We start from the raw sequence: 26178 nt of genomic DNA, 5'->3' as shown, positions 1-26178 counted from the left end.
CCGCTGGTGCGCCCGGAGCCTCTGCCTGGAGCCCTCGCGGCAGGCAGGTGCCTGGGGGAGGCTTCAGTGCCTCCAGACCTGGGTTTGAATCCTGGTTGTGCCTTAGTAGCCGGGAGGCTCAAGCCCATCTGTGTCTTCTCAAGGGCATTCCTCTCCTCCTCACGGGGGTCGTGACAAGGCCACTCGGATGACCCCATAGATGGGCTGGAAGAGCCGCCAACATACGACCCTTGTTTTCAGGGGTAGCCTGGCCGATGGCCCCGTGATTCACAAACACTGCTCAGTTTTCCCCTCGCTGGTCACACCTGAGGGTTTTCCAGGTCGAGTGGCTCCCATGCCGCTCCTCAGGCTCTAGAATCCGGAGCTCCCAACGCCAGCTGGAGGGTTCCGTTCATTGACCACTACGCAGCGCTCTGCCCGTCCCCGCCTCCCGCCCTCCTCCGCTCCCTACACCTGTCTGTGTCACGAATGTTCTAATAAGGATCCGGGGGCGCAGGGACCCAATCTGTGCCTGTCACCACATCGCCGCTGCCTCCTGCCTTGGAAGTCAGCCCCACGGGCTTAGAGACAGTGAGCACACATGGATTTGACCCTGGCTCTCCCAAACCCCAGCGGATACTCCGGCACGGGGTCCCCTGGGCAGGCCAGCTCTTAGGCAGGGGCTCAGCGCCAAGCTCATCTGTGAGGCTTGGGCCCTGGGCACTGATGACACCCATCCTCCCCTCATGGGCGGGACACAGAACAGCTGGCCAGGGACGGGGGGGGGGGCTATGGGAGCAGCCCAGCTGGGGCCCCAGGGGGGTCCTTAGGCCCCTGTTCACCGCCGGCCCTCAGCTGCACACTCTTGGCAGATGCTGTTCCCTTTAGTTCCTTGCTTCCCGATAGTCCAGATGTCCTCCCCAGCAAGAGGCGACCTGACCTCTCAGCGGGCGGGAAGACCTCTTCACAAGGCAGGTGTGATCAGCTGAGCCCAGGTTTAAACACATCAGCCTTTTAACACAGACCCAGCTCTTGACTTCTGTTCACCGAGCCCCCCACATTTCCCACTTCCCCCACTTCTCCGCCCTGGGCTGTGCTCCCCTACACCAGCCTTTTCTCTGCCCGTTGCCCGCCCCCCCCCAGGACCTGCACCTGTGTCTTAGCCTGGAAACCCGCCCCACCCCAGACAACCCACCATCCCATCGGATTCCATCCCAAACGAGGCTCGGGCTTCGCACCCTCTTGCAGAGATTTCAGCTGCGATCTTCATGTGTCTTTGATTCCTTCTCCCCAGCTGAACCAGGAGGGCAGGCCACAGCCCTGCAGGTTAGGCCCTGACACAGAACGTGGGCTCCGACATGTTGACCGGGGATCCGCACCTGTCAAAGGAAGTCAAAGATGGCGGAAGCAGGGCGAAGTCCAGCGCTGGTGTGGCGAGGCTCGGCCCGGCCGGCGGGGCCCGCGGGAGGGTGCCTGGCCTGGCTTCCTGCCTGCAGCTCAGCGTGGCTCCACGGTCAATGCCAGCTGTGCCGGGAAGGTGTGACCTCGTGAAGGACGCTGTCACAGCCAGGCAGTCCTTCCTCAAAGGGGCACAGGGCACGCCTCGCTGCACACCGTGCATGCATCCACGGGGCTCAGCAGAAGGTCTGAGTCCAGCCCAGGGGCCCTGATGTCAGCCGTGCCTCCACAGGGGACCCGCTTCCTAATTTGCATGAGGGCACCATCTGGCCTGGCAGCTGCTGGACGAGAGTGAGGAAAACCCTTCAAAACTACAGCTGGGGGCCCCAAACATGTCCAGCAGCCCGGGCCTGGCCCCCCATTCACCAAGGACCTGATACCAAGCAGGTTTGTGCTCCATTGCAATTCAACACGTCTGTTTGTTTCTTTTTTAAGTTTATTTGTTTTGAGAGAGAGAGAAAGCGGGGGTGGGGTGCAGAGAGAGAGAGGGAGAGAGAATTTCAAGCAGACTGCACTGGCAGCACGGAGCTGACAGGGGACTCGAACTCATGAACTGTGAGATCCTGACCGGAGCCAAAACCGTGTCTGACACTTAACTGACTCAGCCCCACCCCCGGCGCCCCGTGTCTCTGATTACAGCACATTTGCTCTCGTTTTTCAAACCCATCAGTGGGCACTCCCCGGCCCGAAATCTGTGGGCCCACAAGGGCTGGCCTTGTTCCTCTGTCTCCACCACCAACAAGCACTGATTTTTCTCAGAAGTGGAAACGGAGCTTGCAAAGTGTCTGTGTCTCTTTCACAGAGTCTGGCGGGGAGCAGAGTGCAGGAGCCAGGCAGCTCAGCTCTCATTTTATCTCTGTTCTCAACTTCATCAAAACAGTGAGGGACTTTTTCCTTCCCAGGGAGATTTAGTTCAGTAATATCGTCTTGGCCAGCCAGGCGGGCAGAGAGGAGATTTTTCTAAGCCCAGACCCAAGTAGGTCCAAGTACACGTCTCCCTCGCACCCCCTCCGGGCCCCTGCTAGAGATTTAAATGCAGTACACGTCAACTTCATTTCTATTTGCAAAACGGCTTTCATGCTAAATGTATCCTGTAACGCTTTGCACAGATAAAGAATAACATTCATGAAAATGTGCAATGGGGAAACAGAGAAACCTTGGATAAGATTTCGATGAGTCCATGACTCACTCTGTAATGGAACAGAACAGAAGAAGGCAGGCTGGGGACATTACCAGGATGAAAAGTAGCCATGAGGTGAGTTGTTAATTAACTAGAGATGAATCGTTTTACTAGTTAGTTTTTCAAATGTTTTCAATAGCCAATTAACTAGTTTAAAAGCTTAAAGGAGCCCTACGCGAGCATCAGGAGAGCTACCTCGTTAAGCTCAGACATGTCGGCCCCCATACACCTTGGGGACAGTCACTACATTAGCTACCATCACAATGACTACTGTTCAAAAAAAATTGTGGAACTCCTGGATGACTCAGTCAGTTAAGCACCCCACTTCGGCTCAGGTCATGATCTCATGATTCGTGGGTTCAAGCCCCGTGTCAGGCTCTGTGCTGACTGCTCAGAGCCTGGAGCCTGCTTCAGATTCTGTTTCTCCTTCTCTCTCTGACCCTCCTTTGCTCACACTGTCTCTCTCTGTCTCTAAAAAATAAATAAAAAACAAAAAATACAAAAACAATTTATTTACTTATTTATTTTTAATTTTTTACATGTCTTTATTTTTGAGAAAGAGAGACAGAGAGTAAGCTGGGGAGGGGCAAAGAGAAAGAGAGAGAATCTGAAACAGGCTCCAGGCTCTGAGCTGTCAGCACAGAGCCTGACGCGGGGCTCGAAACCACGAACCGTGAGATCATGACCTGAGCCCAAGTCAGACACTAACCAACTGAGCCACCCAGACATCCCTACATAAATTGTTTTTAATGTTTATTTATTTTTGAGATGAAGCGAGAGACAGAGTGCATGAAAGGGAGGGGCAGAGAGAGGGAGACACAGAATCTGAAACAGGCTCCAGGCTCTCAGCTGTCAGCACAGAACCCGACATGCGGCTCGAACCCACAAACTCTGAGATCATGACCTGAGCCGAAGTCAGACGCTTAACCGACTGAGCCACCCAGGTGCCCCACGGTGAGCTCTGCTTACATACCAAGCTCCTTCCACACGTTTCAAACCTTAAGCAACCCTATGGAGCTGGCATTCAATGTCTAGTTCATGGACAAAACACTGAGGCAGAGAGAGTTGCTATTTGCCACAGTCAGCCCTGTTTGTCCCCATGGTGCCCCATTTGCTCACCCATTCCGTGCTCGTCTGAGCCCAGAAAAGTCCACTGAGGTCTCATTCCTGACTGCCCATCTGGCTTGACCTTGGTTCGGGACGCTCAGGGCGTGTGAACCAATGCCCACGCACTGTGGGTACAAACACCGTGGTGGGGGGCACCTGGGGTCCGGTCCACATGCTGGTGCCGGCATGCTGTGTGGCCAGGGCAAGGAGCTGTGTCCTGAGCCTCAGCTTTCCAACCTGGAAAACGGGCTTACATGAACCCCACTTCTAGGAAGTTGGTGTGACGTGACTTTGCTTTTACAAAAGACCTACGTTAGGATCTGTCTTTGTTAATGAAAGAAACCAAGGAGGATGTCTGTGTTCATAAAAAAGGTGGGAAGTGGAAACTGGAGGCCATGTCTGGCGGGGAGCCTCCAGCGAGCAGCGAGGAGGGGGCCGCGGCCCTTCCTGGGGAAGCTTGTGCAACATCTCAGCCTCCGGCGGCCAGACTCAGCCGGCTGGCGGGCAGCTCTGGGCTTTAGCTCCATTTATTCTGTGAATTCACTAGCAAATGTGGCCAAAGGTATCAGAAAAACCCAAGCGAGGTTATTTTTTGGGTCTGGGAACACAAAACATCGTCCACAAGAATTAACGGTAATTGCTTGTTGGCTTCGTGCCAAGTCAGCTTGTGATGGGTTTCCTGGGAACACTCTGCCTTTGGACAACGGGGGAAGATCCTGTGTCACCTTCTTGGGTTGTTAGTAATAGATGAAAGCATTAAAAGCCGTATCTGGTGCATTGCTGACCCCGAACTGTGTTTTATTTGTATGCCTCGTGCACGTACCCACGTGCTTCTGAGTCCAAGGAAATGATGGCTGGGGCACGAGCCTGGCACGGAACCGAGGCATCCCTGCCACCCCAGACAGTGGTTTCCGAAATCCGCAGCATGGACTCCCTTCCTTAGAGGCTCACAAAGTGCACGGGTTCCAAGGTGAATCTGAATAGAGGGGCAGGGACTGGGAGGCTGGCTTCTTCGGAGACTCCCCAGCCGGGCGATTGCTATGCCTGCCAGTCCGAGGACCCTGCGGCATCACAGGTCAGTGAGGACAAGGACGTCCTTGTCCCCTGGATGAGGACAGTGGGCTGACACTGGGGTCATGGCCTGAATATTCGGGTCCCCTGAGTTCACAAGTTGAAATCTGACCCCTGAGGTGATGGTGTAAGGAGGCGGGGCCTTCGGGAGGTGGTTTGGTCATGAGGGGGAGCCCCCACCATGGGGTTAGTGTCCCTCCAACACCAGACGGGAGACACCCTCTCCCTCTCTGCCCATGAGGACACCCTGAGAAGGAGGCCATCAGCCCTCGGCAGGTCCCTGACTGGCCAGCGCCTTGATCGGTGCTGCAGAACTGTGAGAAATGCATGCCTGGGGTTCAAGCCGTCCAGCCGATGGATGTGGTTCCGCCGCCCAAACAGGCTGAGGCCACTGGAAAGAAGGAAGAAATCAAAGGCCTTGAATGCATTGCCTTCCACCCTCACGGAAGCTGACGCAGGCGGGTGGCAGCCTCGGGAGGAGGGTGAGGACCCGGCCGGTTGGACAGCTCCCTGCTCCGGCCCAGGGCTCACCGGTGCCTCCCGGAACAGCCTACGTGGAGTCACGTGTAGGCCTTCTGACCTTGAGGAAGGATGGTGATGCGGGTACCCGCATCTTCTCCCCCAGATCTGCCCCAGCTCTCCAAGTCCACGCTCTCCTTGCCTTCAGCCACAGGGCTGCATTTTTAGAGGAGAAAAAAATCACATCAGGGGTGCACAGTGAGTTATTGTGTGAAGGTGATGAAGTGTAGAGGAAAGAGCCAGAACTTTGGAAGCAGATGTCCTTCCCAGTTCATCAACACACACACACACACATACACACACACACACACACACACACACACACACACACGGACGGCCTCCTATCGGCCAGATACCACGTGGGAATTTGGGACGGAGTAGGGGACAGAAAAGTGGCCCTGGCCCGCCTCACAGAGTTTCTAATCATGTGTGTGTGTGTCTGTGTGTGTGTGTGTGTGTGTGCGCATGCGCACGCCAGCAACTTACAAAGCACTGAATGCACCGTCCAAAGTGCTGTGATTGGAGAAATATGGAAGCAAGAGAGACCCGGACCTTTAAAGGAAGCTTAGAGCAGACAGTGAGGGGGTGAGAGAGACAGAGACAGGCTGACACGGGGCTGAAAGGAGGTGACGTAGGTGATGACCGCCTCTGGGAAGCGCATCGAGGAGTCTGTACTTTGTCCCCCAGAGCACGGGGGGGGGGGCCCTGAAGGATACTGAGCTCCGTGGGGTTTGATCATTTAGATCTGTTGGTGAATAGACGGACGGGTGGAGGCAGACGGTCAGGGGCTGAGCGGTGAGTGCAGAGTCCTTGCCTCACCGCTTGCTGGTCTGCCGGGTTCAGGCCGAGGGCTCGCCTCGGGCAGAGACTGCGGGGCTGGAAGGTGTGCTGAGCGTTGGCCCCCTCTGAGGGCCCAGCTCAGCACACTGTGCTGTGGTTCCAGGGAAGACTGGCGATCCCACGCAGTCCGCCCGGCCCATTGTGTGTGTCATACTTGGCAGCACATACTCTGTGTCTGCCCTTGGCCCCGTCCGGCCTCAGAGTCCGGGCGGCCTCCTTCATGTCCCCAGCAGCGCCTCAGGGGCTGGAGGAGCCCTGCCCACACCAGCGTCAGGACCTGCCAGTGATTCCGCTCCCGGAGAATCACTTGTGAACCCCCGGGCTCAGCTGATGCCTGACCCTGGCCCGGCCACCAGGCTGATGGACACAGGGCCCCTGCACGCCCCTGGGCCGGAGTCCCCGCCCTTCTCAGAAATTGTCGCTAATAGCTGTTTGTGTCACTCAGCGGATGGCCGGGCCATGAACTTCCCGCAGCCCGAGCGCAGAGCTAACGAGGCGAAGGGGGGCTTCAGAGCCGAGGGTGAGGCGTCCAGGGCCCCGCCTCTTCCCAGGCCTGTCCTGGCATCCAGCCTCTTTGTTTAGGGTTCAAGACCCGAGGCTTCAGGTTTCTGACTGAAGGCCTTGCTATAGCAGCGAATCAACACCTTAATAGCTCAACAAGCTAAAAAATAAAAATAAAAACAGCCAGGGGAAGCCGAGTGTGCACAGTGAACGGCTCATTGCGTGGCCACAGGGCAGAGGGTGAGGAGGGATGCAGGGGCACCAAGAGACAGTCTCTTCTCAAAGAGACAGAGAGCCTGGCCGCTGGGCCCTCAGAGGGGGCCGGCGCTCGGCACACCTCCCACAACCCACCGGGTCGGAAGCGCCACCAGCGGCGATGGCCTGGGCAGAAGGACTCCTGTCACTCGCGTGTCGTTCACAAAGCCGTGGACGGTGGCTCTCCACGGAGAGGCTGGGCTCTGCGGCCACTTGGGACGGGTCTGGCTGTGTGCTTCCAAGCGGGGGAGAGAAGCCTGACCTCAAGCCCCCGCGCCCTCCTCTGCAGACTGCAGGCTGCTGGGAGCAGGAAGGGAGCCGTCCACCGATCGGAAGCCACACCCATTTGGCAGGTGGAGAAACCGAGGCCAGTGGAGACCCCCATATCCAGGAAGACTGCTGTGTCCAGGCCCCCTTGCTCTCTGGTTTCTGGTTGCGTGGCTTAACAGGAGCCTCTGGTGCTTGCTCAGAGGTTGAGAGGAGGGAGGGGTGTCCATGCCTCTGGTCCCCTTTTTTTGGAGCAGGGTTGAGGGTGCCTGCATTGCCTGCCTCTGTCAGGTGCCCCCGTGACCTCAGGTCCTGCCGGGTGCCGACAGCCCCTCCTTGGAAACGGGGTAATGGCTTCTGTGGTGACCAGTCTAGGGCGGACCCCTGCTTCTTGCGCCTCCCACACCTTTGTAACCAGTAGTGTCATTAACTTCATGGTTTCACCCCTGTACTGTGGGTGCTGCTCCCTCTAGGACCTGCCGAGCAGGTGGTGAACAGAGAACAAAGCAGAACAACACCAGGAGGGTCCCGACGCCATCGCCAGGTTGCCGAAGCCTGCCCTTTGCTGGCCGTCCTGCTCCACGAGCCAGCCACAGTGCCCATGCCGCTGGGAGGTGGGTTTTCTCTTACGTCCAAAGTGATTCGCTGGTGCAGCGGGCGCCCACCCCCCTTGCTTCCCCGGGGCGCCCGGCATCGGCTAAGAGTGTAGGCTCTAGGCTAGACAGAAGTGGGATCGAATCCCAATCTGGCCCCTTCAGAGCTGTGGGACCCTGGGCGGGTGACTGAACCTCTCTGCGCGGCGGCTTTCTGTTCCCTACCCCGGGGACGATGAGCGCTCCTATTGGCTGGGGAACAGGTCATCGCAAACACTCGAAGGTTCGGATGGCGCTGCTTTTCTACCGTTAGTTTTGCACGGGCTGCATTTCCAGGTTAGAAACGATGGATGGTGCACATAATTTTTTTCGGCCTCAACACACCATTGGTAAAGAGCAGTTTGATGTTTCCCTCCAGGGGACGGGTGCTCGTGAGGATTTCGTTTTTGTTGTGACTTGGACGCTGCTCCATCTCTGAGTCCCGTTCCGCCTGTGATGAGCTGGCTGGCGCTCTCCTCGAGCCCATGGGTGGAAGAGGGCGCGTCCGGGGTGCTCAGGTAGCACATCATGCCCTGCCCTTCCCGTGTCTTCAGCCCGGATGTGTACCCAGCGTTGTCCCTGAGCCCGACTGTCCACCCACAGAGAGGCTGGCACTTGGGAGGTCACGACCGTAGAGCCCGGGTAGGAAGGCAGCCATGAGCTTTGACGGAAGAGTTCACTGTTTTCTAAAAGGAAATGAGCCGGTTATTTTTCCCCTTCCAGGATATGTAAACGTTTTGGATCCATTCTTCCATTCCTTGATTCAATAAATACATAGTGACGTCCTGGGTGACTGTTTTGGGGGGTGGGATGTGGCGGTTAACAAGACAGAAACCCAAATACAGACCCGTCTTCCCTCTGGGGCATCCAATTAAAAGCTGAAAGATGAAACAAGGAGAAAATAGACATACAACTTTCCCTCCGATCAAAAGGCCACAGTGGAAAACACAGAAAGGCACAGGAAGAGAGAATCCCGTTCCCCGGGGACAGTGACTGTCATATGTCAGCGTGTTTCCTTCTGTTCTTCCCACACGCGTGTTCCAAGAACCATCAAGACCATTCAGTGTAGGCAGCTTTTTAACCTTTTTAATTGTAGAGGAAAACAGATTGAATACCACACTAAACAACCACGCCGCTGAGTGAGTTACTAGAAGGCGAACATCCTTGTCTCTCCTCCCCGGACAGAGAAGCAGAGCTTTGCCCTCTACCCTCAAAGACCCTCCGCCATCCCAACTCCCTCCACTGCCTTTTCAAAGAGCAACTGCCCCCTTGTGTCTCTCCACAGTTTTACTGCCTGAGGGAGAGGGGTAGGGGGGCTGTCCTAGCCACTGTGGGTCAGGTTTGCCAATTTGAGAAACCTGTTATGTCTTCTAAATCTCTCTCTCTCTCTTTAAAGCTTATTTATTTATTTTGAGAGAGATACAGAGAGAGAGGGGATCCCAAGCAGGCTCCATGCTGTCAGCACAGAGCCCAACACAGGGCTTGGTCCCACAAACCATGTGATCGTGACCTGAGCCGATACCAGGAGACAGATGCTTAACTGACTGAACCCCTCAGAAAACCCCAAATCTCTTTTAACCCCTAGTCTCCTCCCCCCAACATCTGTTCTAAACTGTAGCAGAACCCAGGAAAACTGACCTGGGGAGCTTCCCACGGTCTGGGTTTGGCTGATTGCAAACTTTGGGGCAGTATGACACGTTCCTTTGTCCTTTGTGTTTTCCGAAAATCAGCAGCGGGCCCACGGGCCATTTAGGCAAAAGCAGCAGATGATTTATAAGAGAAATTCTGTCTTGTAATTTCACTTTAGAATATGGCCCAGGGGTGGTCCTTCTGGGTGAATATCTTCAACTACCAACATCACATACCTTCACAGTATATCATTTTATATATTTATTTTAAAAGTTTAATGCCTATTTTTGAGAGAGAGCGAGTGAGCATGAGCGGGGGAGGGGCAGAGAGACAGGGACACACAGAATCTGAAGCAGTCTCCAGGCTCCGAGCTGTTAGCACAGAGCCCGATGCAGGGCTCAAACCCACAAGCCGTGAGATCATGACATGAGCTGAAGTTGGATGCCACCCAGGTGCCCCTGCTGTACATAATTTTAAATCACTTTTTTAAAGGGAGGTATAGTTTACCTACAGTAAAAATTTACTCTTTAAAAATTTTTTTATGTTTATTATTTTTTTCAGAGAGAGACAGAGCATGAGCAGGGGAGGGGCAGAGAGAGAGAGGGAGACCCAGAATCTCAAGCAGGTTCCAGGCTCCGAGCTGTCAGCACAGAACGCAATGTGGAGCTCGAACCCATGAACCGTGAGATTGTGACTTGAGCCAAAGTCAGATGCTTAACCGACTGAGCCCCCCAGGTGCCCCCAAAATTCACTCTTTATGAGGTACATTTCTCCTAGTCTGGCAGTCATGTGACCACTACCACGATTCGGATCTAGAACAGTTCCGTCCTTCCGGGAAGCAGCTTCAAACGTCCTTGTGTTCCGTGACGCTTTCCTGAATTGCTACTTTTCCTGCTGGTCCCGTGTCCTTGCTTTGGTGGCCGTCCTCAGAGACTCCTGTGACCTCTTCAATACAGCGTCATCCTCACTCTTCAAATCTTGTCACTTTTCCTGAAATCCTTTCCCTCTTCTTTTGGTTGTTGTTTCTCACTCTCTCTGCATTTTTGGAGATTTTCAATTGTTAAGTATTTAAGTTCATGCCTCTTTTCTTCTATGGTGTCTGGTCTGTTGGGAATCTCATCCAGTGTATTTTTTCATGCCAGACATTATTATTTTCACCTCTAGAAGTTGGGGCTCTCTTTACCCTTTCCATGTGTCTCCTTAGTGCCCCGCCCATCTTCCCGACAGTCGAAGGCACCTCGAACCAAAGTAGTGACCCACATGTCCCCCCGTCCCTCTCTCTGATCTCAACCTTCCCGTTGCACGACCCTTGGCCATATAGAAAGGGCTTGCTGTTCATTTGTCCAGCTCCCTGTTCAGTGTGTATTTAGTAAGCGCCTACTGCGTGCTGGTCACTGGGCTGGTGGAACCCGGCAGACGAGATGCAGCCCCCACTCTTACAGAGGTTTCATTCCACTGGGAGGAGGTGGGCAACAATGAAGGAAGCAAATGTATAATCAGAAAATGTGGCGGCACCTGGGTGGCTCGGTTGGTTGAGTGTCAGATTCCTGACGTAGGCTCAGGTCACGAAACCAGGGTCGTGGGTCCCTGTGTAGGGTGCCATGCTGAGTGTAGGGCTTGCTTAAGATACTCTCCTGTTCTCTCTCTCTCTCTTTCCCTCTGCCCCTCCCCTCTCTCATGCTCACTATCTCTCCCTTTCTCTCCTCTCTCTCTCTCAAAAAACGTGGTGATGATGAAAAGCACAATAACTCAGGAGAAGACGTACAAAGGGGTCCCAGAGGGGGTGACATTTACACTAATCCTGAAAGACCAGAAGGATCCAATCATGAGGGCAGAAAGGAATTCTAGGCAGAGAGATTGACTTGACCAAAAGCTCTTTCGGGGGGTGGAGTGGGAAATGGGGCTGAACTAAGGCCAGCACGTGGTGTTCGGGGTCGGGAGAGAAGAAGACTAAAAGATGAGGTTGGAGGCTTGATGCGTGGAGTTTGATCTTAATCCTAAGAATGAAAGGAAACCATTGAAAGCATTCCAGCAGGGGCGTAAGACGACAAATTAAATTTATCAGCTGCAGGTGCAGAGGAAGTGAAACAGGGAGTCAGGTAGGGACTGCACCCCTTCAGGGGGTGATGCTGGTCAGTGAGCAGCGAGGGGCTGCGGTAGGTTTGGGTCCTAGAAGAGATGGGTCCGTGGCATCAGGGGCAGTAAACTTGATCCCATCGTTGAGCTCACCAGTGGTCAGCCGGATGGACCTGAAAATTTCTTACCCCCTCCCTTTTTCTCAATGTTCAAAATTCTGGTAAAACTTACATAACAGAAACTCTACCATCTGAACCATTTTTCAGAGCACAAGTCAGCGGTATTCAGTACGTTCCCGGCACACTGCAGCCACCGCCATCACCATCTCTGAAACGCTTTCATCTTCTAAAATGGAAACTGTCCATGTTAAACTATAGCCCTCCCTCCGACTCCTCCCAGACCCTGGCTGTCGCCACTCCACTTTCCGTCTGTATGGCTTTGACCACACTGGGTATTTCACATAAATGGAATCACACAGTATTCATATTGTGACTACAAAGTCAAACTTTCCTTTTTAAGGCTGAATAATAGTCCACCGGAGGAAGGACCACATTTTGTATCTCTGTGGTCCCAACCCCAGAACCTGATGGGGCTGCTTCTTGCGTCTCATGAATGAGTGGAAAGACACAGCTGGATGAATTGACCACACGCCTGGACAAGCTGTGGGGTTGACCCGGTCATGGATGGTGGCATGTGCGGGCGGTTGGATGATGGCTGGCCGGCTGGATGAGCGTGGGCAGGAGAATGACAGCTGTGGACCGAACAACGCACATGTGTATGATAGATGTGTGGGTGGATGGGCGCATGAACGACCTTTCTGCAGGAGGCATTTCCTCAATGGCTTTGTCTAAGGCTTTCCAAACATGGCAGGGTGAGCCACAGACGGAGGGAATGTGCTTTGCTTGGGTTTAGGTCTCATAGGACACAGAAGAGTTCTCACCCCAGAGGCCTGGGGGCCAGAGCCAGCCAGCCAGCGGTGTCTGCTTTCATCAGATTAGTTGTCAGCCCCAAACGTGAGGCTACGTCCCACCCAAAATCCGGATTCCGGACTCTCCTGGAACATTTTTAGCTCTGGCCTCTGCGGGCTCACATTTCTGCCTGAGAACAAGTGTGTGGGACTGAATGGTGGATGTTTCCCCGGCCGACTGGGGCCAGCCCGTCCCTGGGTCCCCTAGCCCGCCCACCGCCCGCCGCTTCCACTCTGTTTCACAGCAGAGTCAGCCAGCCCCGGGGGGTCTGGGGGCAGAGGGATCTGGCTCAGAATCTAACCCCATCAGAGTCCCCGCCCCTCCGTGTCCTGCTTACGAGTCAGTAGGACAATCGGCTTTGGCCAAAGAGATTCCCTCATGCTCGTCCTTGCTTTGCCGAAGATTCCGTATCCGAGAGGTGGGATGAGGACCACGGCGGGCGCTGCTAGCACCAACAGGTGCTGAGGGCCTGACCCGCCGGTGGGTCAGTCGGTGAGGTCGGTGGTGCTGTGACCCCGCTGCACCAGGAGGCTTGGGCTTTCCAAATCAGCCAGCCAGGAAACGGCTGAGCCGGGCTCTGTGCTCAGTCCTCTGTCCCCAGAGTTTCTGTCCGCTTGCCACAATAGTGGGGAAAGCACCGAGCTGAGGCCCCTCTGAGCAATCCACGGCTGCCATTTATTGTGTGTTTGCGGACAACCTCGGGGCAAGCGGTGGGACCCTGGGCTGTCTTCTCTGCGGAGCATCCCGATGTAGACTCTCTGGTTTGCGCTCCTTCCTCTCTGGTCTGGCTCCGGGCACCTGGACGCCGGCCTGTCCCTTTTCCCACACAAAGGGCCTGGTGGGCACTTGAGCCACAGGCCAGAGCAGAGGCCCGTGTCCCCAGCATCCCCCCAGGGACTGGCCAGCTCGTGGGCTGTTGCCCAGCTTCAGAGCACTTCCCAGTCGAATGTGTCCAGCTGACTGCGTTCCCGGGGACAGTGTCTTTCCCGTGGTCACACGGGCCCCTGCAGTGGCCTTGGCCACCAGCTTGCCTCTAAGGCCCTCCCAGCCGGGGCCTTTCCTTCCGTCAGAGGCAGCGGGGATGTGAGCGAGAAGCTGGGACCTGGGCCTCAGTGAGACCCGGGTTTGACTCTGGGCAAATGCCTTCTCTTGCCCGAGCCTCACTCTCCTCATCTGTAGGTTGGGGTTGACTTCGCCTTCGGGCGGCATTATGTAAGATGCGTCCAACAAGCCTTTGTGCTGAACCAGCCTCCAGCTGCACCTGCACCGGGAGAGGCCCTTACATTTATATATGCCCCCTCGCGTGACCGGTCACCCAGCTCTGGGGTCTGTCTGCAAAGTTATTGGGCTTGGAAGTTCTCCTCTGGGCCCGGAAGCCAGACTCCAGGCTCCTGACGTGACTGTCAGACCTCATCCTGAAAGGACACAGGGCCCCTTGGAAGGCGCTTCCTGCTGGGGAAGCCAAAATGGCTCCTTGAGAAGGAGTGTATGTTTCTTGGGGTGCAGCTCATGGGGGCCGAGGGGGCCATTTCTGGGCAGAGCGTGAAGGAAAGGAAGCATGACATCTTCTACGGTCCGTACACATATCCTGGGAAGGAGATACAATCCACCCCCAAAACGTGACGGGCGTTACGTAGAATTAGTACAGGAAGTCCTAAAATGGAAAACAAAACCCTAACGACTAAACAGATAAATTACGCAGATTTTAGGTCAGTAAGTCTTGGAGACGGGAGCCACCAGACGGCTGGGGAAAAGGTAGCCTTGTGAGAAACACTCCAGGTGGTGCCCGAATGTCACTAAAGGTTACCTTCAAGTATTTTCTTGAACAGTTTTTAATGTTTATTTTTGAGAGAGAGAGAGAGAGAGAGCACATGAGCAGGGGAGGGGCAGAGAGAGAGGGAGACACGGAATCCGAAGCAGGCTCCAGGCCCTGAGCTGTCAGCACAGAGCCCGATGCAGGGGCTCGAACCCACGGACCGTGAGATCATCACCTGAGCCCAAGTCGGAGGCTCAACCGACCGAGCCGCCCAGGCGCCCCAGGTCATCTTCAAGTATTAACGAAGCTGCCAAAGAAAAAGTCTTAAAACTCTGGGCCACTCATCTTTGTTTAATATTAAGTGAAAATAAAAGAATATTTCTCAAAGGTCATGTGGCCCATCTGTTTCGAAAGAACAGATCCAGAAAACGTACACACGTGAACTTCCCTGGGGCCCGGGAGGCCCCTCGATCTCACTGAAGTCGTGGGCTCCCCTCCACTGTGGGGAACATGGTGCGTGTGCTCTGTGAGCCTTAGGAAAATCCCGCCCATGGGGGTAAGTTAACTTTTTCCAGAGAAGTGGCCGTAAATATTCCAGCCGACGTCAGGGGGCAAGCTTGCTGGCATCCCCGGTGTGGCCTCTGGGGGCAGGGAAGGCTGCCGCGGCACCTGCTTCAGAAAAGGTCACGTCCACCGGAGACCATGGTCCCTGCGGGGGGGTAGAGGAAGGGGCAGGACGCTTCCCCGTGGGAAAGAGTCGCCGATTGTGGGCCCAATACTTTGGGGGCCCCTCCAAAGGAGAGGCCCAGAACCACTCAGACTTTAAAAACAAATCACACCAGAAGAAGTTTAAAACCATGGGAATAATTTCTGATTGGTGATCCCCTCGGCTGTGTATAGGTAACTGTGAAGGTCCCTTAGAGGTGTTCCCTGGTGAGCCGACAGGCCCCGGTGTTCATTCACTCATCCAGGCGCTGCGTGGAGGTGCTTAGTAGATGTGATCCAAGTCCGCAATCAGTGACTTTACGTAAGGAAGACTGTCCTAGATGCTCTGGGTGGGCCTGGCCCAATCAGTTGAAGGGCTTTAAGACCTGGGCTCGGGCTGTCTAGTGAGGAAGCAATTCGGCCTGTGGAGAGCAGCCTCTGCCCACGCCTGAGGGCTCCAGCCCTTCCCAGCAGCCCAAGTCAGGGACCCAGACCAGCCTCGCCAACACTGCACCTGCAATAAACCTCTTATTTGTCCACTGCTGGGTCTTTTTCTGCTGTTAGAACCATGAGTTATACAGTAATAAAGGGGCATTGGGAAAAAAAAATCCTTTTTTTTCAATTTATTTATTTATTTTGAGAGAGAGAGAAAGTGCAAGTGGGAGAGGGGCAGGGAGGGAGAGAGAAAGAGAGAGAGAGAGAAAGAGAGAGAGAGAGAGAGAGAGAGAGAGAGAGAGAGAGAATCCCAAGCAGACTTCACGCTGTCAGCACGGAGCCCGACACGGGGCTCGAACTCACAAACCATGAGATCAAGGCTGAGCCGAAGTCGGGTGCTTAACAGACTGAGCCACCCAGACGCTCCCCCGAAAAGATCTTTTTACTGACCTTCTGAGCTGTCCCGAAAATTTCCTGAGTACTAATTTTGAAACAAGCCAGGTCTTCTACTGCGAAGCTCTGCCCACCGTGGGTCCTGGCCCTCGCTGGTCCCTCTGCCCCGGCGGCTCCCTGGGGGCTGGCTCTCACCCGGCTGGACTGCTGTCAGAGACAGGCTGCTATGGACCATTCCACCTGCTGGGGGGGAGGAGCACGAAAGTAGCCCCTCCCCCATTGTCACTCTCAGACCCCCTGGTGTATTTCTTGCTTTGCATTTGCCTTATTGATATTATCTCACCGATGTACCTGCTTCCTCATTCTTCTTCCTCGCTCCCCCACTTCCCTCACAGCATTTAAGTCCCTTGGAACTTCTCTGTTCTCTTTCTGCTCTATCCAAATAGCATTCCCAGAGTAGTGCCCCCCAAAAACCGTGGAACAAATGGACGAGGAAATAAAGGAATGATTGGAGGCTGGATGGCGAAGGCTGGGGGCGACAGCTGCCTTACCTCCTTCTGTCTCTGCTTCTGTCCCTCGTTAACCCTCTGACTTGGGCTCAGGTCATGATCTCACGGTTCGTGGGTTCAAGCCTCACATCAGGCTCTGCGCTGACAGCTCGGAGCCTGGAGCCTGCTTCGGATTCTGTGTGTCTCTCTCTGCTCCTCCTCTCTCATGCTCTGTCTCTCTCTGTATCAAAAATAAATAAAACATAAAAAAAAAGAAGTTTCACGGCCAGGAGCCCCCCCTTCGCTGAGCCCGGGCTGGGGGTCCGGGGGGTTTTATTCTCAGCCCTGGAAGCCTCTTGACTCCACGTCTTGACTCGACGCCGAGATCACACATCCCGTAATAGTAGCCACGCCCCCGCAGAGCCTCATGCGAGCTTGCACACACGGTCCCACGGCACCCCCAAACCTGGTGCAGGTATCACCCCTAGGGCACGAAGGGGGAAACCGAGGCTCACAGAAGGTGGGCAGACATCTTCCCCGAGAGCCATCAGTGGGGAGGGGGGGCTGGGTGCTCTGATTCTGTGGGGGTGGGGCCGGCGGGTCACCCCTCCAAGGAGGGAGCAGGAGGGGGAGCCCCTCACTCCACAAGAGGTGAGGGGCTCCGTGGGACCCCCTTGGAGAGCTCTACCCACATTTCTGCTCTATGGCGGCTCCAGAGAGCATTTCTGACTGTGTAAAGCCAGCCTGGGTGGAAGGAAGAGTTGAGGCCACTTCTCGAAGTCACTGCTTCTCTGAAGGACGGTCAAAGCGGGTGAGTCCTGGGCGTGCGGATCGCGCAGGCCTTGCGCGGAAGAGGGTCCTTCCAGGGCAGTGGTTCCGGGGCGCACCCAGAGCCAGCTAGAAGAGGCGCTGCTCGCCCCCTGGGGGCCTCTGCCAAGCCCAGCCTGCCCCGCGGGGGAGGCCCGGACAGCACAGGGCCATCCACCTGACGTGCCTTCCCACCCCCTGGGCCCCTGCCCCCCGGGGCAGGGGGTCGCCCCCTGCAGGCGCACTGAGTGGCAGGTTCCTATAAAACCACAGCGTGGGTTTCAATTACTGCCCAGGCCTGGGCTTTATTACTTGCTGAAAGACCCCGTCTGTGGTTTGCACCGACCACAGGGCTGTCTACCGCTGGGGGTCCGGCAAGGCCATTATCATCGGCTGAGTCCGCGCCTGGTCCGGACAGGCGGACACGCGAAAGAGCCTGGGGGCAACAAAATGAGGTCGGCCCATGACAACCCATGTGTCCGGTACATTCTACCTGCCCGGCTCCACTGGCTGGGGGTCCCCTGAGGGCCGTCCATGCCTGCCTTCCCCACCCCCACCCCGCCTTGCATTGGCCTAGCACCCCACGCAGTGCGTGGTGCATCAGAGGATTAAAAAGGATTCACTGAGGAAACAGGGAAACGTGATGTCCCGTGGGTCTGGAGTCGGGGAACATCTTGGAGTTAGCGTATGTGCTCACGGTCGGTCACTGAGGGACCCAGCGGACCCTGGAGCAGGGCGGGGGCGGCTCCCGAGATGGGTGGTGGGGGCCGATGCCTCTGGCCCTGGGGGGTGGGGGGGGGTGGAAGGGCGTGAACCACTGGGAAGGGACCCTCGTGGTGGGAGGTGCCTTTGTGTCCCTCCCTCCCCAGCCCCAAACTTACGTCGAACTACAATTTCTCTCTGTCCTTTCTTCCTCTCTCTTCTCCCCTCACTGTTTCCACATCGCTGAGAGCCTTCTCTGTGCCAGGCCTGGTGCGGGGCTGGCCGTCCCCTGGGGGCCACGCTGTGCCAGGCATCAGGGGGCTCAGGGTCGGAAATCAGGTGAGTGTGAGCAGAGGTCAGGAGGTGAGATCTGGGGTCAAATCACGGAGGGTGTGTGTGAGGAAAGTTTATTGTATTCCTTCTTTTTTGAAGTTTAGTTTTTGAGAGAGAGAGAGAGAGAGAGCGCGAGCACACATAAGCTGGGGAGGGACAGAGAGAGAGGGAGACACAGAATCGGAAGCAGCTCCAGGCTCCGAGCTGTCAGCACAGAGCCCGACTCGGGGCTCGAACCCGCGAGCCAGATTATGACCTGAGCCGAAGTCGGACACTTAGCCAGCCGAGCCCCCGGGGGCCCCCTGATTTTATTCCAGGTGCAGTGGGGTGCTGCTTGGAACGTCAGCAGGGAAGCCGTGAGACACGGACTTTTTAAAGGCTCAGTTTGCTTTTAAGGAGGCCCCATCTGGGCTGGGGACCCAGCCCGGCCCTGCGAGGGGACAGCAAGCAGACTGTGCACGTGCGCGGGCGCCGCCAAGACCCGCGGGCCCCACGGGGCTGGCCGGGCCCCTCCCGGGGGGGGCAGATGCTGTCACGTCTCCCCTTGGGTGTGGCCTTAGGAGGGGCCCGAGCCGCATGACCTCCTGCCGACCCATCCTCTGCCCAAGTCCACGGCTCCAGGGTCCTCTGAATGGCCAAGACATGAACTCACCGCCGCCTCCCACAGGGCCCCTGTCTGAGCGCGTCTGCGGCTTCCTCAGGGGACAAGCACGCCGCCTTCCAGGGCTGGGCCGCCGACGTCCTTGATGAGTAACTGGGACAGTGGAGGGGACCGGGAAGTGGCAACAATGCCACTATTGTTCTGTGGCTCCAGAGCCACACGGGCCGCACCGCAGGCTGGGCTGGGTCGGCCAACACAGCTGCTGTGGGTAAGACTGGGGCAGGCGGGTCAGCTCAGCGGGGGGCCGGGGGGACTCCCCCTCCACAGACCCCCCCAGAGGCTCACAGAGCAAGTATCTGTCCCCGTCGGCAAACCAGAGTCCCTTTCTGCAGCAGGACTGGGCGCGGCGGGGGCCGTCTGGATTCAGTTGTGGGTTCATTCATTCCTTGTCCATATTCCTCGGGCCGCTCTGAGCATGTCAGCAACCTAGGAAGATGAGCAGTCACCGCATAGGTGACATATGTATTTTGGGCTGAGAGACTGGCTCCGTTAGGACATTTAATCCTTAAATGTGTAGAAGCCTGTGGCCAGGGGCTGGGTTTGGACTCTGCCCACCTCTCTGGATGGTGTGGCTGTTGTCTGATACTTCACCTCTGTGACAGGCCTTACAGTGGGGGAGCATTAGATACCTTGTTCGGGATTTTTCTAATGTTTATTTATTTATTTTGAGAGAGAGAGAGAGTTAGAAGGGAAGGGGTAGAGAGAGAGGGAGAGAGACAGAATCCCAAGCAGGCTCTGCCCTGTCAGCGCAGAGCCCGAGGTGGGGCTTGAACTCATGAACCGTGAGACCATGACCCGAGCTGAAATCAAGAGTCGATGCTTCACTGACTGAGCCGCCCAGCTGCCTCCTTATTAGGTTTTTTATGCATAGAGGTAGAGACAAAAGTACACCATAGAGGGTGTGTAGAATTTAATTAATAAATGTGATCCTATCGATGGATAAAAAATAAAAGAGAATATGCTTCCTGTTCTGCGAGCTCTCTACGGACAATTGTGTAAAAGGCCACCATTAACCCCACAACCTCAATACAGTCCAAAAAGGAGAGAATGCAGACACATTCTGACCCTAATATTGAAATCCAGTCATGACGAATGAAAACAAAAATCCAAAGGAATAAGGTATCTTTGATTCAGCCCCTCTGGGAGATGGCGAGGCAGTGTCTATAGGGTCTAGCGATGAACAAACGCCTCCCCTCTGACCCCGTGATCGCCTTCTCGGTGCGCATACCCCCAGAAACTCCGGAAAGCTGAGCTGCTCACACGGGGGCGGAGCCGAGAACCCACACTTTTTTTTTTTTACACCTGCACCTTCAGGGACATCACCCGGGCGGCTTGGAAGGGCGCGGGGCAAGGGTTTGCACCGCGGCATCTGGCAAACACCACGCAGGGCTTGTCATCCGCAGAGTGTTCCCGGCGCGCGGCCGTTCCCAAGTCACAGGGAGGGTGCTCGCTGCAGTGACCCGTCATTGCCCCCAGGCTCGATCCCACCTGGATGTTCATCTCAGCGTAGAACGGTAGTTAAATCACGGTGCCTTCCATGTTCCAGAACACTCTGCAGCAAGGACCGTGAGCTCACGCCGCCGCACGCAGCAACGCGGGGGAGCCTCGGGCACAAAACACTGTGCATGTTTGTGCTGCATTTCCGTAAAATTCAGAAGCAGGCAAAACTCACCTAAGGCGTTAGACGTCAGGATAACGGTTTTCCCCGGATGGAGGGGTGTGGAGCAGGGGGGCGTGCGGGGGCACCAGCGGGCTTTCCGAAGTGACGGCGATGGTCCGTCCCTCCGTCTAAGGGCTGGCTAAGTGTGTCTGTTTGTGTGGCCAGGACTCATGGAGATGACATTTACGACTTGATGGGTTTTTGTAGTCTTTTGATCATCATTAAGAAATCTTTAAGAAAAAGCAAGCTACGGATATAAGATTTGTAGGTAAAATAAAGCCCCACAAACCAAAATAAAAAATGATCTCCTAAATAATTCTTGGCCCAAAGAGGAACCCGAAAGTGAGCTGGAAAAGGCGACTTGTCCTACAAGGCCGCTTATGGCAGGGTGGCTCCGAATCGTAAAACATCCAGGAGCGTCCACGTGTGAGAGAGGAAGTCAGGTACACGCTGTGCGCAGCTGCGCGATGGAATATCACACAGTCATAAAAATGACATCGTACAGCAAATGTTTGATGACATGAGAAGGTTCATGATGTAATATTAAATGGTTATGATAGCGTTTTCAAAACATGCATCTTATATGAGGAAAAATAACTGGGTAGGAATACATCAAAACATTAATGGGCATCTCTGGATAACTAAATGGCAGGTTACAAAATTATTTTTTATCCCTTTTTCCGATTTCCAAATCCTCTGTGAACACGTATCATCACTATAATCCCCCCAAAGTCTATTTGAAACAGGATAGCTTCATTATTATTATTACTATTATTGTCATTGTCCTACCTAGAAGGTCCCTCAGGGAGAAGGAATTCCTGGTGCATGTTTCTCGAATGATCCGTGATCGGTTCCTAGAGTGAAATCCGGGTGCTTGAAAAAAGACAGGAGCGGGGGCCTTCTCATGGAGTCTGTGGCGAGAACGGCAGCGAATTGTCACTGCTTGTGGGCGGAGGACGTGTGTCTGGGGGACGTGGGGAAGGAACTGTCCAGGTTTGGAGACAGGTGGCACAGAGCAGAGCAGACAGGACCTGACGGGTGTGACTTCTGACATCCAGAGAGACTCTGGCCCGCCTCTCGACCCTCTGCGGCCCGGGGGTTACAGATGGTGGCGTGTTTCATGGGCTCGCATTTAATAAATACTAACTTGATGGGCAGAAGCAGAGAATTCCAGCTGCAAGAGTCCGTGAGGGTCTACTGTTAAATATTTGGAAAGCTTGCAAGCTGGCTTTTTTTAAATTTTTTTTTTTGAGAGAGAGACAGAGACAGAGAGTAAGTTGGGGGGGGGGGCGGTGCAGAGAGGGAGACACAGAATCCGAAGCAGGCTCCAGGCTCTGAGCTGTCAGCACAGAGCCCGATGCGGGGCTTGAACTCACAAACTGCAGATCATGACCTGAGCGGAGGTCAGATGGAGGCTTAACTGACTGAGCCCCCAGGCGCCCCTTGCGAGCTGGCTCTTGAGCCACCGATGGCCTGTAATCAGCCGGTGTGGGGTGTGCGGGCCCCGGGGTGGGTACCCCCCAAACCAGGGGCTCTCCCCCTTTACTCTGGAGCCGGTTTGTCAGCTCAGCCCTGGAGTTCATCTGCTCTTCATAAAATCATGACAACGTTCAACAAAACCTTGCTACGTCTTACGTGACCGGAGGGGGTCAGGGCTTCAGGTGTACCATGCACACAGCCTGCCTGGGACCCCGCTCTCTAGCCCCTCGTCACCCAAAGCCTCCTGGCCTTTCTCCCCGTACCCAAGCCCATCCACCAGTTCCTTCCTGGGCTGCATCTGCTGAGGTGGGCCATGAGGGTCCAGACCACGGCCTCCAGGTGCCGAAGCCCGTGGCCTGAGCCTCTCCTTTGCGGTTTGTGAAATCCTTAGGGGCAAGTGATGCCTCCTTGTGGGGTGGGTGAACGCCCTCAATCAGCCCCTGGGGGAAGGTAAGCTGTAGGAACAACAAATCACCAGACACACAGTAACTTCCATCTGAGTCGGGTCTCAGAAGAGGTTAAATTAGCCTGCGACCCGTGGGGGGCCCTTCCTGGGAGAGGAAACTTCTCCTCCTTCTGCTGCCCTCTTCCCCTCCTCTTTGCTCCCCTTTCTCTCCCCCTCCCCTCTCCCCTGAGCTCCCTTCCCCTCCCCTGCCATCTTTCCCCTCTCTCTCCTTCCCTCCTTCCCTTGCCCTCCAACAAACTGCTATGTCCTGCTCTGTGCAGGGCTGCAGCCCTGCTCACCAGACACCCCACTCTCTGATGTGTACTCATCGCGAGGACCCGTGACCAGAAGAGAGACCGCATACAGTTGGCTCAGTCTAGAACATTCTTCTCCTACCTCCCCCAGTCCTCCACCCCCCTGCCCTCAGGGCCGCCTTGCCGAATGCACGAATTTTATGCCTCAGGCTTTAACAAGAAGGCTCCACAAATACCTGTTGGGCACCTACTATGCACCAGACTCACGTGAGATATGAGAAACTATTTTCTGATTTTCCTTGGGCCCCTGCCCAAAGCACTTTGCCTTCTTCCTTCTAGCACTTTCTACCTGCCTCTCTCAGACTTAGATAGAGCTCCTTGCATGGTAGGATACATTGAGACCCTACTCTGTTCTGTGTGTTAATCACCAAAATTTTATGGACAGCTGTTGGTGAGGGTCCCAGGCCTGCTAAAGAGACGTTGATTTGGGTCACCAGAGGGTCTGACACATTGTTTTTCTTCCTTCTACCTTTTTTCTTCAGCTCAATTTCCCCACAAGGTAATATCTTCCAACTTGATGAGCAGCTGCCGTTTTCACCTCTGATCAAGGCTGACGGCCACAGGCCAGGCTGTGATAAATCACACGGATGCTCTCGGTGCGCTGGGTGCGCCAGGGTGCATTCATCTGAACAGAGCTTTTCGAAGTTTCAAAACAAGAAAGATATGGTCTGCTCGTGAAATTTCTGACACAGCCCTTGACCGCCAGGACCTCCACGCTCTGCCCCACTTAGCAGATGGGCTCAGCACAGTGCGAGCTTCTCCAATGTTCCGGAATTTTCCGGTCAGGAGGCCAAGCTGGTGGCAGGCAGGGTGGCCAAGGACGCCTGAGAGGTAATCTGGACGGCCCTGGGACCGAACGACTCGTATTTCCACGGGAACCCGTGCCTCAGGAAGCGGGGTTCTTTTCTCCAAGTAGGAGGATGGGGGGGGCGGGGAGTGACCTCAGGGGGCGGGGCCAGAGACCCCAGTGTCTCATCCAACCTCCTCGCCAAGAAAAACCGTCACCTCTGCGACGTGCTGCCAAAACCCACCTTCGGCAAACAGTCTGAGTGACTCTGGCCGGTCAGCATGAGGCGTGTTTGCCTTCAGAGCCTGGGCCCAGCTGCAGCGGGAGGGCGTGGGAGGGGCCCTCCTGAGGGAGCCAGCTCCAGAATCTTCTGCCCAGATCGGCTTCCTTGCGAGCAAAACGGAAAATTTCCTTCTGGAGACACCCACGGCTTGTCCACCCCGAAGCCGGCCAGGCTGGCCCCACAGCCCAGGCCCCTCATTGTAAGCAGTACCACCCAGACTTACCTCCTTATTAACTATTAATTAATAAGAAGCCGCTCATTTCCTTCCCTCCATCCCCACCCGCCATGGCTCGTCTCTGCTGCGCGTTACTCTGACGGCATGGATGAGCGGTCTCCGTCACCCTGCTTGGGGTGGACACTGTGCCTGCACTTCAGCTGTGTGACCTCAGGCACTCTGGCCAACCTTGCTGTTCCTTTGGTTCCTCATTTATGTTATTTATACACATGCAATATAAATATATACATACATATATTTATATGCATGTAATATTTATATATATAAAGTTTATTTATTTTGAGAGAGAGAGTGTGTGCAAATGGGGGAGGGGCGGAGGGGGAGAGAGAATCTCAAGCAGGCTCCACACTGTCAGCACAGAGCCCGACGCGGGGCTCGAACCCACAGACTGGAGATCACGACCAAAGTCGGACACCCCACTACATGTTCCAGGCTGAACTCAGGACTGAGTATGATAATTTGCATAATGCCATTAGCGTTTGGTGCTGGGAAGCAGGGTAACCCTGGAGAGTATTGGCCTCTGTGCCTACTGAGACACATCTCAGCGCCCACATTTCTCTCTCCCCTCGGTCACTGTCCTGACGCAAGCTGCCCTCCTGCCGGAGGTGGGGGAGGGCCAGGGGACAGCTCCTGATGTGCTCCCTGCTTCCTCTCCCGTCCTGGACGCCGGTTCTGCGGGTTGCAGCCCGAGGGAGCCTGCAAACATCACGTTAATTTCCAAGGCTGCCATTCAAATTACCACACACTTGGTGGCTCGTATCTTTCTGGAGGTCAGAGTCTGAAATCTAAATGCCAGCAGGGCTGACACGCCTCCTCAAGCCTCTAGACAGGGACCCGGCCCCCGAATCCCTGAGGCCCCAGGACTCACCTGCTCATCCCTTTGATAAACAATGATGCAGCCCCTGGGGTGGGTGAGACCTGGCGGGCACTGCCAGCCACCGATGCCGCACGTCTGCTACCAGCAGGAGAATGCGGCCAGCACAGGGGCCAGGCGAGGGTGCCCTGCTGGTCAGGACGGGATAGAGATGATATTCTATTTGTTTTTATTTCGATAGGGGTGGGGGAGGGGGGAAGAGAGAGGAGGAGAGAGAAAGAGAATCCCAAGCAGGCTCCATGCTGTCAGGGCAAAGCCAGACGTGGGGCTCATTCTCACTAACAGTGACACCGTGACCTGAGCCCAAACCAAGAATCAGAGGCTCAGGGCACCCGGGCGCTCAGTCGGTTAAGCATCTGACTCGTGGCTTCGGCTCAGGTCATGATCTCCTGATCCATGAGATCAAGCCCTGCGTCAGGCTCTGCACTGATGGCGTGGAGCCTGCTTGGGATTCTCTCTCTCTTTCTCTCTCTGCCCCTCTCTCACTCATGCTTTCTATCTCTCAAAAATAAATAAAGAAATAAACATTAAAAAAAAGAGTCAGACGCTTAAACGACTGAGCCACTCAGGCGCCCCCAGATTATATTCTAATAGTGATGAAAAAAATCACTGAAGGTTTTGAGCAAGGAGCAAATAATCTGATTTGTCCTGTACAAAAGTCTCCCTCACTTAGGGTTGCCAAATTTAGCAAAGAAAAATACAAGGTGCCCAGTTACGTTTCAGTTTCAAATAAAAAGCAAATAATTTTTTTGGCCTAAGTATGTCCAATTATTCATTGTTGATCTGAAACTCACATTCAATGAGGCGTCCTGTATTCATGCAGGCGTCTCAGTGTGGCTGCTCCACGGAGCAGGGGCCAGAGGGGGGCAAGGCTGGCAACCAGGGCCTCACCCGAGGGAGTGAGGGTGGCGGCTTGGGTGAGGGGCGGTCAGGGCGGACGGAGAGAGGTGGGCAATGTGGAGAACCTTTAATAACAGCTCGCATTTGTAAGTGCTTCATCTATATCATCTCATTTAATCTCTACTATAATCCTCTAAGGGATATTATACCCATGCTACAGATGAGAAAACAAAGGCACGAAAGTAACTTGCTAATTTGCGGGAGGACCGGGATTGGAACCAGGTGCCAAGTGCCTCGGCCTAACTAGCCTAAGACAGAGCATGTGTGGGTTGCATCCCCCCAGACTGTAGCCCCTACCCAGCCTGGCTTGGGGCCTCAACCATGCAGAGGAAGGGGTGCAAGCAGCCCAGTGAGATGGTTGGGGGGCTCCTCCACAGAGCAACGAAGGCCGTCCAGGGCAGTGGGACGGAGGAGTGAGGGGAGGGTACTCCATATGCCA

At 55.1% G+C, this 26178-nt stretch overlaps 1 long non-coding RNA gene across 1 annotated transcript; it reads left to right on the top strand.

Moving 5' to 3' along the window:
• The first annotated feature begins 1440 nt into the window (after positions 1-1440).
• LOC115273155 lies at positions 1441-23226 on the top strand. Its single transcript, XR_003900713.1, has 3 exons — positions 1441-1824; positions 2547-2692; positions 23143-23226. It is a non-coding gene; the product is annotated as an uncharacterized LOC115273155 (long non-coding RNA).
• The last annotated feature ends 2952 nt before the right edge of the window (positions 23227-26178 follow it).

This window comes from Suricata suricatta, chromosome 12 (genome assembly GCF_006229205.1).
Source record: "Suricata suricatta isolate VVHF042 chromosome 12, meerkat_22Aug2017_6uvM2_HiC, whole genome shotgun sequence".
NCBI classification, from domain to species: Eukaryota; Metazoa; Chordata; class Mammalia; order Carnivora; family Herpestidae; genus Suricata; species Suricata suricatta.
Note: the sequence above shows the minus strand (reverse complement) of the source record. Positions and strands in the feature narration are given on the sequence as shown.